Genomic DNA, 13,187 nt, shown 5'->3' with positions numbered 1-13,187 from the left:
GGCAGAAGTTGTCCTTGAAAGGGCAGCTGCTGTGAGAGCCCTCTCCAGCCCCACCCACCTCACAGGGTGTCTGTTGGGGGGAGGAAGGTAAAGGAGATTGTGAGCCGCTCTGAGACTCTTTGGAGTGGAGGGCGGGATATAAATCCATTATCTTCTTCTTCTTCTTACCTTTATTTAGAGTGCCCACACGTCTCCTGAGCTTTGCAAAACGATTTCTCAGTTTCTAAAGATGACCATCTTTTTTCCCCCTTCGTCAGCTATGTTCTGGGACGTCTTTGTCCCCGTACCCACTTGCCACATCCCGTTTTGCATTTTCAGTGAATGTAGCTTAGCTTGCTTGACTGAAATCTGCTGGCCTAAGGGGTTCTTCAGCCTGAGCTGCTCAAAGCAGTAAGCAGACTAAAATGGCTTCAGTCTTTTAAAGTGGCTTCAGTTTTGCCTGTCTGCTCTGTTAAGGATTGCTCTGCAAGTTCTCACCAGTACTCAGCGTATAGATTGTTTTAGTGCATGTGCATTTTAAGAGCCGTCAAATCCCTTCTGACTTATGGCAGCCCTATGAATAAACATCCTCCAAATGTCCTATTGTTACCAGCAGGGCTTTCTTTGTAGTGGAAACTCCTTTGCATGTTAGGCTACACCAACCCCTGATGCAGCCAATCCTCCAAGAGATTACAGGGATCTTAGTACAGGGCCAACTGCAAGCTCCAGGAGGATTGGCTACATCAGGGGTGTGTGGCCTAATATGCAAAGACTCAGAGTAAAGGGCGGGGTATAAATCCTACTTCTTCTTCGTCTCCTTCTTCCTCTCTCCTTCTCCTTCTTCTCCTTCTTCTTCTCTTTCTTTTCCTTCTCCTCCTTCTTCTTCTTCTTCTTCTCCTTCTTCTCCTCCTTCTCCTTCTCCTTCATCTCCTTCTTCTTCTCCTTCTCCTTCTTTTCCTTCTCCTTCTCCTTCTTCTTCTCCTCCTTCTCCTTCTTTTCCTTCTCCTTCATCTCCTTCTTCTCCTCCTTCTCCTTCTCCTTCTTCTTCTCCTTCTTTTCCTTCTCCTTCTTCTCCTTCTTCTCCTCCTTCTCCTTCTTCTTCTCCTCCTTCTCCTTCTTCTTCTCCTTCTCCTTCATCTCCTTCTTCTTCTCCTCCTTCTTCTTCTCCTTCTCCTTCTTTGTCTCCTTCTCCTTTTTCTCCTCCTTCTCCTTCTTCTTCTCCTTCTTCTTCTCCTTCTCCTTCTTCGTCTCCTTCTTCTCCTCCTTCTCCTTCTTCTTCTCCTCCTTCTCCTTCTCCTTCTCCTTCTCCTTCTTTCCCTTCTCCTTCTTCTTCTGGTATGAGAAACTCCTGGGGATGTTGGGGGTACAGCTTGGCGAGGGTGGAGGTTTGGGGTGGGGAGGGACCTCTGTGAGATATAATGTCATAGAACCTCCCCCCAAGCAGCCATTTTCTCCACGGGAACTAATTTCTGTTGCTGGAGATCAGTTGGAATATCCGATCTCCAGGCTCCACCTGGAGTCTGGCAACCCCAAGGGTGGGGCCACTTCACCATCTCCCCATAACCCCCTTCGGCCTCCCAATCCCTGGCATGGAAAACAATAAAACCAAGTATCGTTGGCATCAACAGCACGGTTGAGCGGATGAATGCCATTAAGTACATTTTTTAATTATGCCTTTCACTCCCTTCGCAAGCTCACTTTTAATTAGCTGCTGGAAGAATAAGACCTTTGGACTGAAATGGCCGGCTTCTTCTTTGGAAAGGAGTCTCTCTTCAGATAAATATAGACAACCTTTGGCTCGAGAAGCTATCCCTGTTCTTTCGCAACTCGATGATGCACGTTGTGGCTGCAATCAAGTTTCAAAGGGGCGTTAAGGTTTCTGGCAGTTTGTCTGTTGCTCTCTGAGGAAGGAGGTGGCACTCTGTCGACAGAAGGGAGAGAAGAAGGAGAAGTTTTTGGATTTGTATCCCGCCCTATATTCTGAATCTCAGCGTCTCAGAGCGGTTCACAATCTCCTTTACCTTCCCCTTCCCACAACAGACACCCTGCGAGGTGGGTGGTGCTGAGAGAGCTCTCCCAGAAGCTGCCCTTTCAAGGACAACCTCTGCCAGAGCTATGGCTGACCCAAGGCCATTCCAGCAGGTGCAAGTGGAGGAGTGGGGAATCAAACCCGGTTCTCCCACATAAAAGTCCACACACTTCACCACTATACCAGACTGGCTCTCAGGCCTTGGCTGGCTGAAACTCTAGCGCGGGGTTTTCAAAACGGCCACCTGGAAACTAGAGGGGTCTTGTATTTCCCATGCCTTCTTATCCACTTGTCTTTCTCACAGAATCATAGAGTTGGAAGGGGTATCCAATGTCATCTAGTCCAACCCCCATGCACAATGCAGGAAATTCACAAATACCGCCCCCTAAATTCACAGGATCTGCATCGCTGTCAGATGGCCGTCTAGCCTCTGTTTAAAAACCTCCAAGGAAGGAGAGCCCACCACCTCCCGAGGAAGCCTGTTCCACTGAGGAACCGCTCGAACAGTCAGGAAGTTCTTCCTAATGTTGAGCCGGAAACGCTTTTGATTTAATTTCAACCCATTGGTTCTGGTACTACCTTCCGGGGCCACGGAAAACAGTTCCACCCCATCCTCTCTATGACAGCCCCTCATGTATTGGAAGATGATCATATAACCTTTCAACCGCCTCTTCTCCAGACTAAATATGCCCAGCTCCTTCAACCTTTCTTCATAGGACTTGTTCCTCACTATTTTCATCGCCCTCCTCTGGACCCGTTCCAGCTTGTCTAGATCCTTCTTAAAATGTGGTGCCCAAAACTGAACACAGGACTCCAGGTGAGGTCTTACCAGAGCAGTGTAAAGTGATAGCATCACTTCACGTGATCTGGACACTACTGTTGATACAGCCCAAAATTACATTTGCCTTTTTAGCCACCACGTCACACTGTTGACTCATGTTCATTATATGGTCCACTATGATCCCGAGATCTTTTTCGCACATACTACTGCTAAGACTGAAGATGGTGATCCTATCACCTCTCAGCCGCCTCCTCTCCAGGCTAAACATGCCCAGCTCTTTCCACCTTTCTCCATAGGACTTGGTCTCCAGACCCTTCATCATCTTCGTCGCCCTCCTCTGGACCCGTTCCAGCTTGTCTATATCCTCCTTAAAATGTGGTGCCCAAAACTGAACACGATACTCCATCCTCTATATGGCAGCCCTTCAAGGACTTGAAGATGGTGATCCTATCACCTCTCAGCCGCCTCCTCTCCAGGCTAAACATGCCCAGCTCTTTCCACCTTTCTCCATAGGGCTTGGTCTCCAGACCCCTCACCATCTTCGTCGCCTTCCTCTGGACCCGTTCCAGCTTGTCTATATCCTCCTTAAAATGTGGTGCCCAAAACTGAACACTATACTCCAGGTGAGGCCTTTCCAGACCAAAGAGGAGCGAGTTGGAAATGCCTTCCCGGCACTTCACATGCACGCCAGAAAAGGCTCCACCTGTTTGCCTCTGATCCAGCATCTCCCCAGAGACTTTGGAGCAGAAGGGCCCTTTGGAGCCCTCCGCACCTGAGTGGCGCAGTCCCCCTGCCTCATTATGCGGCTCTCGTAATTGTGGCAGCCCATCTGCAACGCATGGACTTATTATCGGCTTTTCATATGCTAAATGATTATTAAGGTGCGGGCTTCCCAACTGGAGGCAACAACAACAGCGGCAAGACGATTAGCTCCCCGCCCGGAACTAAGCCGCAGATCGCCCCGGAAGATCTCAGAACGGAAGGGGACCATTAATGAAGTTGCTCTTTTTTGCCTTTTGGGGAGATGACAAGCAACTGTGCGGGGAGGGAGCAAATTGAAGGCAAGGCTACCCCGGCAGCCCCAGGGCATCCCAGGAAGGAGCCCCTTGCGAAACAGCAGTCAGAAGCTGTGATGCTTTTCCAGGAGCCTTGGTGTCAGAAGCGATTTCTCTTTCCTGCAGGTGTGAAGTTCTCCCCTGTTCCTTTGGATATAGGCAGGGAACCGCATGGAGGGGGGACATAGATATTTTAACATGTTTTGCTAACCTGGAGAGCCATTGCCAGTCTAAGCACTGACAATACTGACTTTGGTGTAGTGGTTAAGTGTGCGGACTCTTATCTGGGAGAACCAGGTTTGATTCCCCACTCCTCCACTTGCACCTGCTGGAATGGCCTTGGGTCAGCCACAGCTCTGGTAGAGGTTGTCCTTGAAAGGGCAGCTGCTGTGAGAGCCCTCTCCAGCCCCACCCACCTCACAGGGTGTTTGTTGTGGGGGAGGAAGGTAAAGGAGATTGTGAGCCGCTCTGATGCTCTTCGGAGTGGAGGGCGGGATATAAATCCAATATCTTCATCTACCTCACAGGGTGTCTGTTGTGGGGGAGGAAGGTAAAGGAGATTGTGAGCTGCTCTGAGACTCTTCGGAGTGGAGGGCGGGATATAAATCCAATATCTTCATCTACCTCACAGGGTGTCTGTTGTGGGGGGGGAGGAAGGTAAAGGAGATTGTGAGCTGCTCTGAGACTCTTCGGAATGGAGGGCGGGATATAAATCCAATATCTTCATCTACCTCACAGGGTGTCTGTTGTGTGTGTGGGGGGGGGGAGGTAAAGGAGATTGTGAGCCGCTCTGAGACTCTTTGGAGTGGAGGGCGGGATATAAATCCAATTTCTTCATCTACCTCACAGGGTGTCTGTTGTGGTGGAGGAAGGGAAAGGAGATTGTGAGCGGCTCTGAGACTCTTTGGAGTGGAGGGCGGGATATAAATCCAATATCTTCATCTACCTCACAGGGTGTTTGTTGTGGGGGAGGAAGGTAAAGGAGATTGTGAACCGCTCTGAGACTCTTCGGAGTGGAGGGCGGGATATAAATCCAATATCTTCTTCTTCTTCTTCTACTTTGATGGACTGAGGGCCTGATTCAGTGTAAGACGGCTTCGTGTGTTCAGCTCTTAGGGAGAGGCAGGGCTGTAGCCAGCAGGGAGGGCATAGCCGCGCTGCCCGCTATAGAATCCACAACATCCCTCCCCCCCGCCCCAGTCTTCCCTTTTAGTGCCTCCCTTGCTGGCTATGGCCCTAGGGAGAGGCCGTGGCTCCATGGTAGAGCCTCTGCTTGGCATGCAGAAGGTTACAGGTTCAATCCCCAACAATGCCAGTTGAAAAGGACCAGAATAGAATACAATCTGAGAGAGGTCACTATAATGGACAACACAGCAAAAAATACAAGCTAGTGACCAGTTTACTAAGAAATAGTAAAACGTGTACTAAGAAACAGTCCAAAACATGTACATACAAGTCCCAAAGTAGTGTGGTGACAAGCCAATTGATAAAGTACTTGTTTCTTTCTAGTCTTCGTCAGACCTGGGACCAATATTGATTCAATTATATAGATTCTTTACATAATTCTTTAAAAAAGGGGACACGGAGCGTCTCCAACAGCAGTTTCGCATCGGCTTCAGCTCAGTATGAGGCTTCTTGGATGTACATGTTTGGACATTTAGGCTGGCTTCTATATATTTCTTAGTAAATTGGTCACTAGCTTGTATATTTTTTGTTGAGTTGAAAAGGACCAGGCAGGAGTTGATGTGAAAGACCTCTGCCTGAGATGCTGGGGAGCCGCCACCTGTCTGAGTAGAGAAGACTGACCTTGACAGACCAAGAATCTGATTCAGAATAAGGCTGCTTCATGGGGACGGGCCGTGGCTCAGTGGCGGAGCCTATGCTTGGCATGCAGAAGGTCCCAGGTTCAATCCCCGGCATTTCCACTTTAAAAGGGCCAGGCAGTAGGGGATGGGAAAGACCTCAGCCTGAGACCCTGGAGAGCCATGAAGTGGGGGTGTGGCTCAGTGGTAGAGCATCTGCCTGGCATGCAGAAGGTCCCAGGTTCAATCCCTGGCATCTCCAGTCAAAAGAGCCAGGCAGGAGGTGATGGGAAAGTCCTCAGCCTGAGACCCTGGAGAGCCATGAAGAGGGACTGTGACTCAGTGGCAAAGCCTCTGCGCAGCATGCAGAAGGTCCCAGGTTCAATCCCCGGCATTTCCACTTTAAAAGGACCAGGCAGTAGGGGATGGGAAAGACCTCAGACTGAGACCCTGGAGAGCCATGAAGTGGGACTGTGACTCAGTGGCAAAGCCTCTGCTCAGCATGCAGAAGGTCCCAGGTTCAATCCCCGGCATTTCCACTTTAAAAGGACCAGGCAGTAGGGGATGGGAAAGACCTCAGACTGAGACCCTGGGGAGCCGCTGCCAGTCTGAGGAGACAAGACTGACCTCGAGGGACCAAGGGTCTGATTCGATATAAGGCAGCTACACATGAGAGTTCCATTCAGAGGAGGGGCTGTGGCTCAGTTGGAAGAGCATCGTTTTTTTTCACGCAGAAGGTCCCAGGTTCAATCCCCAGCGTCTCCGGTTAAAAGGACCAGGCAGGCGGTGATGTGAAAGACTTCAGCCTGAGACCCGGGAGAGCCACTGCCCATCTGAGAAGACAGCGCTGACTTTGATGGACCGAGGGTCTGATTCACCGTAAGGCAGCTTCAAGTGGATGCCTCGGCGTGTTAGGGGCCACTGCCGTCGAACCTTGAAGTCAGAACGGCTTAAAGAAGCCAGAAAAAAAAAAAAGCCGGATAAGCGGTTATTGCGGTCTTATCCTGTCCCCGTCTTCCCTCTCGTTTCCTTCACTTCCTGCGAAGCTCATGGGCAAGCGGCAGTCGATGTCCTGGCTCACTGAGCCACAAAAGATAAACGCGTTAAGGGTATCGTGAGGGATGGCTTCTCTACGACTCCCCAGCGACAGGGGCAGCAGGGGGGGGAAGGGGCTTCCACGGAGACAGATTTATCGATGCGTTTCTAGCAGGACCTTAATCAGATTTCAACAGAATACCAGTTTTCATAAAGCTGATCATCTCGGAGACGTCTGCAGCATTGGAAAAAAAAAACACGGAAGCCTCGTGTCCAGGGCCAGAGTTGCCAACCTCCAGGCGGCGGCTGGAGATCTCCTAGAATTACAGCTTATCTCCGGGCAACAGAGATGGGCTTCCCTGGAGAAAAATGGCCACTTGGGAAAGGGGACTCTATGGTATTATATCCTGATAAAGTCCCTCCCCTTTCCAAAGCCAAAAGAGAGCCAGTTTGGGGTAGTAGCTAAATGTGTAGACTCTTCTCTGGGAGAACCGGGTTGGATTCCCCACTCCTCCACTTGCAGCTGCTGGAATGGGCTCGGTCAGCCATAGCTCTCTTATCTGGGAGAACCGGGTTTGATTCTCCACTTGCAGCTGCTGGAATGGCCTTGGGTCAGCCAGAGCTCTCTTATCTGGGAGAACTGGGTTTGATTCCCCACTCCTCCACTTGCACCTGCTGGAATGGCTTTGGGTCAGCCAGAGCTCTCTTATCTGGGAGAACCGGGTTTGATTCTCCACTTGCAGCTGCTGGAATGGCCTTGGGTCAGCCAGAGCTCTCTTATCTGGGAGAACTGGGTTTGATTCCCCACTCCTCCACTTGCAGCTGCTGGAATGGCCTTGGGTCAGCCAGAACTCTCTTATCTGGGAGAACCGGGTTTGATTCCCCACTCCTCCACTTGCAGCTGCTGGAATGGCCTTGGGTCAGCCATAGCTCTCTTATCTGGGAGAACCAGGTTTGATTCCCCACTCCTCCACTTGCAGCTGCTGGAATGGCCTTGGGTCAGCCAGAGCTCTCTTATCTGGGAGAACCAGGTTTGATTCCCCACTCCTCCACTTGCACCTGCTGGAATGGTCTTGGGTCAGCCAGTGCTCTCTTATCTGGGAGAACCAGGTTTGATTCCCCCCTCCTCCACTTGCAGCTGCTGGAATGGTCTTGGGTCTGCCAGAGCTCTCTTATCTGGGAGAACCAGGTTTGATTCCCCCACTCCTTCACTTGCAGCTGCTGGAGTGGCCTTCGGTCAGCCAGAGCTCTCTTATCTGGGAGAACCGGGTTTGATTCCCCACTCCTCCACTTGCAGCTGCTGGAATGGTCTTGGGTCAGCCAGAGCTCTCTTATCTGGGAGAACCGGGTTTGATTCCCCCACTCCTCCACTTGCACCTGCTAGAATGGCCTTCGGTCAGCCAGAGCTCTCTTATCTGGGAGAACCGGGTTGGATTCCCCACTCCTCCACTTGCAGCTGCTGGAATGGGCTTCGGTCAGCCAGAGCGCTCTTATCTGGGAGAACCGGGTTTGATTCCCCTCCTCCACTTGAAGCTGCTGGAATGGCCTTGGGTCAGCCAGTGCCCTCTTATCTGGGAGAACCGGGTTTGATTCCCCACTCCTCCACTTGCACCTGCTGGAATGGCCTTGGGTCAGCCAGAGCGCTCTTATCTGGGAGAACCGGGTTTGATTCCCCACTCCTCCACTTGAAACTGCTGGAATGGCCTTGGGTCAGCCAGAGCTCTCTTATCTGGGAGAACCGGGTTTGATTCCCCACTCCTCCACTTGCAGCTGCTGGAATGGCCTTGGGTCAGCCAGAGCTCTCTTATCTGGGAGAACCGGGTTTGATTCCCAACTCCTCCACTTGCACCTGCTGGAATGGTCTTGGGTCAGCCAGAGCTCTCTTATCTGGGAGAACCGGATTTAATTCCCCACTCCTCCACGTGCAGCCAGCTGGGTGGCCTTGGGTCAGTCACAGTCTTCTCACTCAGTCCCACTTACCTGATAGGGGGTCTGTTGTGGGGAAGGGAAGGGAAGGTGATCCTAAACTGCTCTGAGACTCCAAAAGTGAAAGGCAGGGTATAAAACTCTTTTTCTTCTCCTCCCTCCTCCTCCTCCAATCTGGAAAACCAGGTTTGATTCCCCTTTCCTCCTCCACACGCAGCCAGTTGTGCACGATCTTGGGTCAGTCCCAGTTCTCTCAGAGCTCTCTCAGCCCCGCCTCCCACGCAGGGTGTCTGTGGTGGGGAGAGGAGAGGAGCTGCGCCGTGAACACCTTCGCAGATGTAGGCGGTGAATAGCAGGCAGCTGATGGCCAGTAGCATAACATCACCATGATGGTGAAACGGTGGGGGAAGGAATGACTTTCAAAGGACGCCCGCTGGATTAATTCCAAGCCTGGTGGAAGAGCTCCGTCTTACATGCCCTGCGAAACCATGATAAGTCCCGCAGGGCCCGGATCTCCAGCGGGAGCTCAGTCCACCAGGTAGGGGCCTTGACCGAAAAGGCTCTGCCCCTCGTTGAAGCCAGCTGGGTGTCCTCAGGACCAGGGACTATGAGAAGATGTTGAGTGGCAGACCTCAGAGCCCGGGGGGGGGGGGCGCATTCATAAGAAGGGAGAAAGACTAGGAGGAACGGAAGTGTGTTCAGCCACAGGGATGTGCTTCCAGCTGAGGACGCGGGCAGCGTCGCACGCACCTCCGAGGGTATCACACACGCCGACCTAGTTAGCAGGGATTTAGCCGCGCGCCTCACCGCGTCCGCCTTCGGGAGCCAGCGTACATCAGAGAAGAAGCAGGGAGAGTCAATTAGGCGAGAGCAGACGCCCGATCTGTCAGGTCCTCCTGGTGTCCCTAGCTCCTCTCTCGGCAGAAGGATGACAGGCCCGGAATAATAGAGGTGTCTCGAAGCCCCTGACGTGAACAGGAACCCGAGAGCCAGTGCTCTGCAAATTAAACTGTCATTCGGCGTTCTGGCCCAGATATCTTGAGTGCTTCACAAGCCCTCTTTCTGTCTGGCTGTCAGTCCGCCACAGAAGGGTCTCCAGGCCGTGACAGGGGAGAGGTGTTGAGGGAAAGGAGAGACCCCGAGGGACAGCCGCAGCAAAGGGGAGCGACTGACTGTCTCCAGTTGATCAAACGCATTGTATCCCCCTCAGTGTTTTTGTCTCAAACGTTTTTGGACTCAGTTGCTCGACAGCTGGGGCACCTTTGGCGCAGCCACCGAACGGCTGCTGGAAAACGGCTGCCCCAGGGGACAACCACCCAACGGTGGCGGCAGCATACCTTCAGTCTTGCAGTCAAGATCCTTGGGACGCCCAAGTGGCACTTTTAAAAATGTCCACTGCCGATCAAATCTCTAGCGGCCAATCAGGAGCCTCCCTGGGCATACACCCCCACCTGGACCCACTCACTTTCTCAAAACGCTTGGGAAGCACCAGGAAAGTTATTGGAAGGTGTCACGACACCCATGGGCATAGCATTAGGATCCCCCGCTGAAGGGGACCGTTAATGCAGTGGGAGAGAGAAAACACGGCCCTCTCCAAGTCCCCAAGATAGCGTGGCTCCCCCGCTTTATGTAGCGAACGTAATGTGAGAATTCCATTTGGGATAGGGGCTACATGGGTCAGTGGTAGAGCATCTGTTTGGCATGCAGAAGATCCCAGGTTCGATTCCTGGCTTCTCCATGGAAAAGAATCAGGCTGTAGGTGATGTGGAAGACCTCAGTCTGAGATCTGGAGAACCACGGCTAGTCTGCGTAGACACTACTGATCTTGATGGACTGGTGGTCTGATTCAGTATAAGGCAGCTATGTGTGAGAGTTCCACTCAGGGGATGGGACTTTGGCTCAGTGGTAGAGCCTCTGCTTGGCATGCAGAAGGTCCCAGGTTCAACCCCCTGCATCTCCAGTTAGAAAGAACCAGGCAGGAGGTGATGGGAAAAACCTCACCCTGAGCACCTGAAGAGCCATGAAGTGGGGCTGTAGCTCAGTGGCAGAGCCTCTGCTTGGCATGCAGAAGGTCCAGGTTCAATCCCTGGCATCTCCATGGAAAAGAATCAGGCTGTAGGTGATGTGGAAGACCTCAGTCTGAGATCTGGAGAACCACTGCTAGTCTGAGTAGACACTACTGATCTTGATGGACTGGTGGTCTGATTCAGTATAAGGCAGCTATGTGTGAAGAAGATAGAAGAAGAAGATATTGGATTTATATCCCGCCCTCCACTCCGAAGAGTCTCAGAGCGGCTCACAATCTCCTTTACCTTCCTCCCCCACAACAAACACCCTGTGAGGTAGATGAAGATATTGGATTTATATCCTGCCCTCCACTCCGAAGAGTCTCAGAGCGGCTCACAATTTCCTTTACCTTCCCCCTCCCCCACAACAAACACCCTGTGAGGTGGGTGGGGCTGGAGAGGTCTCTCACAGCAGCTGCCCTTTCAAGGACAACCTCTGCCAGAGCTATGGCTGACCCAAGGCCATGCTAGCAGGTGCAAGTGGAGGAGTGGGGAATCAAACCTGGTTCTCCCAGATAAGAGTCCGCACACTTAACCACTACACCAAACTGAGAGTTCCACTCAGGGGGTGGGACTTTGGCTCAGTGGTAGAGCCTCTGCTTGGCATGCGGAAGGTCCCAGGTTCAACCCCCTGCATCTCCAGTTAGAAAGAACCAGGCAGGAGGTGATGGGAAAAACCTCACCCTGAGCCCCTGAAGAGCCATGAAGTGGGGCTGTAGCTCAGTGGCAGAGCCTCTGCTTGGCATGCAGAAGGTCCCAGGTTCAGTCCCTGGCATCTCCAGTTAAAAATAACCTGGCAATAGATGATGGGAAAGACCACTGCCTGAGACCCTGGAGAGCTCTGCCAGTCAGAGTAGACAAGACTGAAGTGGGTGGACAACAAGTCTGAATCAGGATAGGACAGCTACATGTGAGAGTTCCGCTCAGGGAGAGGGCCGTGGCTCAATAGCAGAGCGTCTGCTTGGCATGCAGAAGGTCCCAGGTTCAATCCCCTGCATCTCCAGTTAGAAAGAACCAGGCAGGAGGTGATGGGAAAAACCTCACCCTGAGCACCTGAAGAGCCATGAAGTGGGGCTGTAGCTCAGTGGCAGAGCATCTGCTCGGCATGCAGAAGGTCCCAGGTTCAATCCCTGGCATCTCCAGTTAAAAAATAACCTGGCAATAGACGATGGGAAAGATTTCAGCCTTGAGTGCTTCAGAAGTGCTGGAGAGCCCCTGCCAGTCAGAGTAGATAGGACTGACCCTGGTGGACAACGAGTCCGTTTCAGGATAAGGCAACTTTGTGTGTGCACGCTCCATTACGACGCCAGGCGGTGCCCGCGAGACAAAGAACTGTGACGTCGTCCTGCTGTGCCTACAAATTGAAGTTTCCGGATTAGCAGCTGCGGCTCCAGGGCAGGGCACAGCAGCCAGACCTGGCAACCCTTCAAGCTCATCTGTCACCACGCCTTGAGAAAATGTAGCGAGGGAACCCAACCGGGCTGGCTGTCATGGTCCAACGTCTCCATCCCCATGAAAGAACCTACAAATCCTCTGGCTGGGAACGCTGTCAGGACTTTGAATACCCAGAAGGACCGCCAAAGCTTGCAGCAGGTCCAAGCTCACAAATCCAGCCTGGGCTCTGGTGAATCATCGTCCCCTTCTCCCTTAAAAATATTGCTATTTGCTTTTAATAGGGAGGGGTGCCCATGCTTCTCCCCCTTTAAGAACATAAGAGAAACCATGTTGGATCAGGCCAAAGGCCCATCCAGTCCAACACTCTGTGTCACATAAGAACATAAGAGAAGCCATGTTGGATCAGGCCAATGTCCCACCCAGTCCAACACTCTGTGTCACATAAGAACACATGCGAAGCCATATTGGATCAGGCCAATGGCCCATCCAGTCCAGCACTCTGTGTCACATAAGAACACAAGCGAAGCCATGTTGGATCAGGCCAGTGGCCCATCCAGTCCAACACTCTGTGCCACATAAGAACACAAGAGAAGCCATGTTGGATCAGGCCAATGGCCCATCCAGTCCAACACTCTGTGTCACAGAAGAACATAAGAGAAGCCCTGTTGGATCAGGCCAATGGCCCATCCAGTCCAACACTCTGTGTCACATAAGAACACAAGCGAAGCCATATTCGATCAGGCCAAAGGCCCATCCACTCCAACACTCTGTGTCACATAAGAACATAAGAGAAGCCATGTTGGATCAGGCCAGTGGCCCATCCAGTCCAACACTCTGTGTCACATAAGAACATAAGAGAAGCCATGTTGGATCAGGCCAATGTCCCACCCAGTCCAACACTCTGTGTCACATAAGAACACATGCGAAGCCATATTGGATCAGGCCAATGGCCCATCCAGTCCAGCACTCTGTGTCACATAAGAACACAAGCGAAGCCATGTTGGATCAGGCCAGTGGCCCATCCAGTCCAACACTCTGTGCCACATAAGAACACAAGAGAAGCCATGTTGGATCAGGCCAATGGCCCATCCAGTCCAACACTCTGTGTCACAGAAGAAC

The 13,187-nt window shown here is 52.1% G+C and overlaps 1 protein-coding gene and 1 non-coding gene across 2 annotated transcripts in view; both read left to right on the top strand.

Annotated features, from left to right (window-relative positions):
- The window catches only part of PLXNA4 (plexin A4), a 930,623-nt gene that overhangs the window by 900,251 nt on the left and 17,185 nt on the right, over nt 1–13,187 (top strand). The window lies entirely within an intron of this gene.
- Nucleotides 5,837–5,908, top strand: TRNAA-GGC (transfer RNA alanine (anticodon GGC)). Its single transcript has one exon. It is a non-coding gene; the product is annotated as a tRNA-Ala (tRNA).

This window comes from Heteronotia binoei, chromosome 8 (genome assembly GCF_032191835.1).
Source record: "Heteronotia binoei isolate CCM8104 ecotype False Entrance Well chromosome 8, APGP_CSIRO_Hbin_v1, whole genome shotgun sequence".
NCBI lineage: Eukaryota > Metazoa > Chordata > Lepidosauria > Squamata > Gekkonidae > Heteronotia > Heteronotia binoei.
Note: the sequence above shows the minus strand (reverse complement) of the source record. Positions and strands in the feature narration are given on the sequence as shown.